Genomic DNA, 3,812 nt, shown 5'->3' on the forward strand with positions numbered 1-3,812 from the left:
CATCAACAAATACAAAACGACGCCTTTGTACTGCAAAAAGATCTAAAAAAGCAGTCGAGGATGAGAATAGACGACCAAATCTCTTAAAAAACCGTCGTTAAAAAGGAAAAATATGACACATATTAACAGAATAAGGCCGCAAGATAGACATACAACGACGAAAATTAAAATAAGACGCCGTTAAATATCATTTTCACGACAATAAAAAAATATGACGTCTTTAAATACATTAGATGACGACGTTATTGATCCCTACTACGTCGCCTATATAAAAACAGCCGTCGTAAAATAAATTTTCCACTTCGATTTTTCTATAAAAGATGACGTGGAACTAGTTGTCAGTGTCATTATTTACGACGTATGTATTTATAGAGTAGACGTTGAACAACAAAACAACGTCGGTTACAAAATATGAGAGTCGTATTACAAAATTTATACGTCCTATTTTCAGAAACAAACAACGACGATAAATATTAGACGTTGTTAAATAAAACAACGCCGAAAACAAATAAAAACAGACGTGTTTAGTCTGCTAAAATTTTAAAAAATAGTCGAGGATGAGAATAGACGACCAACTCAAACAAATCACCGTCGTTAAAAAGGAAAAATATGACACATATTAAAAGAACAAGGCCGCAAGATAGACATACAACGATGACAACTAAAACACTACGCCGTTAAATATAATTTTCACGACAAGAAAAAATATGACGCCTTTAAATACATGAGAAGACGACGTTATTGAAATCTACTACGTCTCTTATTTACAAACAACCGTCGTGAAATAAATTTTCCACTTCGATTTTTCTAAAAAAGATGACGTGGAAATAGTTGTCAGTGTCATTATTTACGATGTATGTATTTATATAGTTGACGTTGAAATGCGAAACAACGTCGGTGGCATTTATATAGTCGACGTTGTATTTATATGTATTCATTACTCACGTCGCACTTATTAATGTAGACGACGTTGAACTTCTAAACAACGTCGGTTCCAAATAAATGAGAGCCGTATTACAGAACATATAGACGGCGCTGATTATGATGAGAGCCGTATTACAAATAACGTCGTTTAATTGATATTAGACGGCGGTTATAATGAATTACCGTCGGAATTCATTTCGTTCCTCTTCGTTTATAAAAGAACTTGCGACGTGGAAAATGTATGATGACGCCGTATTTTTTAACGTTCAGATTATTTATCTCGTTTTTTAGACGTCGGTATTATGGGATTGGAGTCGTGTTATTTAGAATTACATGGCGGTTCTTAATCCTTCCCCGACGTGATATCCTGAATAATTGCTTCACAATAGCGCCGTGGTTCTTCATTGTTACGTTGCTTTAAGACGTCGGTAAATATGCTGAATAACTGGTTCACAACAACGCCGTGTTTTATTTGAACAGACGTCGTTTTTTATGCAGAATATAATGTTGTAATCTGAACCAGTATTTTTTGCACTGATTGTTTTGTGGCCAAAACCTGTATAATGAAAGTGAAGAAATCACATTACAATATATTACAAAATTAATGTCATACACTGCCAATTACATAAGCATCATTCAATCCATATATCTTCACACCCACCTCGAATATTTTGACCACCTAACTCACCAAACAGTTCATCAAATGTGTCAACATTTGGCATCCCTCTAGTAAATGGCTCACACTCAATTATCACATCACCTAAGACTTCATCACCAATAACATCATTATATTCTCTTTTAGGCATTGATAACACTACCGACCAACCACGATGCATCGGGTCGTCAACAAAAAATATTTGTTTGACTTGAGAAGCCAAAACAAATTGGTCATTCCTATGTCCAATTTTACTCAAATCTACAAGGGTAAATCCAAGTTCGTCGACTACAAGACCAGAACTATCTATCCAATCACACCTAAAGACTGGGATTGTAAGAACCCAAAACAAAATATCTAGAAAACAAAGAAAATATCTTTTAGCAAAAAGACGATTTTGCCCTCGAATATTTTAATGGGAAAAAATTTAACTTTTTGATCGAGAAAGAATTTGGGAATTCCGCTTGCGCCGTTGCGTAGAGCCCGGCGAAAGGAGTCCGTAGACACGGAGTAGACCCGAATTGGAGTTTTAACGAAGAAATTACGATCAAAACATCGCGAAGGGCAAAATCGTAATTTGGAAAAGTCAGATTTTTAACCCCTCACTCTCTCTCTCCTTCCTCTCTCTCCCGTGCACGCGACCAGCCAGCCCTCCCCACTTCCGATCGCGCCTGCTGCCGCCACAGGCCACGGCTACCTCCGCCGTTGGTCCCGTTCGACTCAGCACGTCGCCGCCTTCCTCGCCTGGGCCGTCGCCGACATCAGCTCGCCGGATTTGGCCGGAATCAGCCATCTTCGCCGACTGTTATGATCAAACTTCCAGTTTGATTTTCTCCCTCATTTCGCCACCAATTCTTTCGAGTGAGGTATGGTTTTCCACCTATTTTGAGTGCTCTATCAGCTGGTTAACTGGGTTTAGATCAATTCAATCTCTAGATCACTCGATTTTCAATTTGAAAATCGGCCGAACTTTGGCCGCCGTGATCGGCCATTTCCGGCCACTTTTTGGGGGTGGTCCAAGAACAAAAGTGACTCCAAATAGGGTGTTTTACCTAGGGTAGGAGTTTGGAGTCTCGGTTCCACGATTTTTCGACACACCCGAATCGCTTTGGACACCCAATCTGGCCGCGCGTGTGGCGGCGCGTGGGCCAGGGTGGTGGCACGGCTCTGGCCAGTTTTGAGGTCCTCGTGTCGTCACGAGCGCGTGGGATTTCGCGGATCTCGATTCGGAGTCCATTTGAGCCCCGAACGGATTTTCCATATCGCGCGATCCGTGGGTGCAGTACCGTTTAATCGTTGGATCGCGCTGAATTTTGGATATGTCGGTCTACGTGATTTCAGGATCGCTTAGGATTCGACGGATCGCGAATCGGAGTCCCGGATACTCCGGAATCGCGAACCCTGGGGCTAGGGTTAGGGTTTTAAGCGATAACGCGATTTTGGCCAATCCGACCGTCCGATTCGGACCAAATTCGCAGAACATGGTTCCCGTTGTATGAGAAACCTTCCGGGAAGCTCAGATTGGCCATCGGACACCGTGGACCCCACAGGTCCCGGGTCGGCCGATCTGACGGTTTCTCGCTTAACAGAGTATCGTACCTTCCAAAAAAAACGGTCCCAGTGTCAGAAAGGGCTAGTGTGGGCATAGGAGTAACTCGAGTTGAAATGCACGTATTTCTAGGAGCCGGGGGCAGGGTGTTTAATGTAAATTTCTTTTATCCAGCAGTTGTTTAATTGATTATTCTTGGATAAGCAGGCACCAGGAGTCCGGCAGATCTACAGGAGGGACCCTCGAGAGGCCCAGCTAGCTCGAACCAGCAGTGAGTGGACTTTTCTTTCTCAAAAGATTTTATAATCATATTTTATATTTGATCTTGAATAAGTGATTTCAGCATAAATTTTATGATGCAAATACCCTTATTTTATAAAATTAGACTAGCAGCAGATTTGTAATTTTGAGGCCAAATTAGTGGTTTAGTTCAGATTTACCAGAGTTCAGAGTAGATCAGTTTTTATCAGAAACAGTTATTTTAAACCACCATGTACCCGCTCTACAGTTGGTGATTACCCAGAGTTGGACCGATGTCGACGGACATCCGGTCTGATTTCAGTTAGTCAGTGCACTTGACTTGCCTCACGAGTTCCGGGGACGCTCGAACCGTGAGTGCCAGGATTTGCGGCTCGGCAGACTTGGTGTCCCGAGACCTACCAGGATTGCGGCTCGGCTGACTCT

This window comes from Prunus dulcis, chromosome 8 (assembly GCF_902201215.1).
Source record: "Prunus dulcis chromosome 8, ALMONDv2, whole genome shotgun sequence".
Lineage (NCBI taxonomy): Eukaryota > Viridiplantae > Streptophyta > Magnoliopsida > Rosales > Rosaceae > Prunus > Prunus dulcis.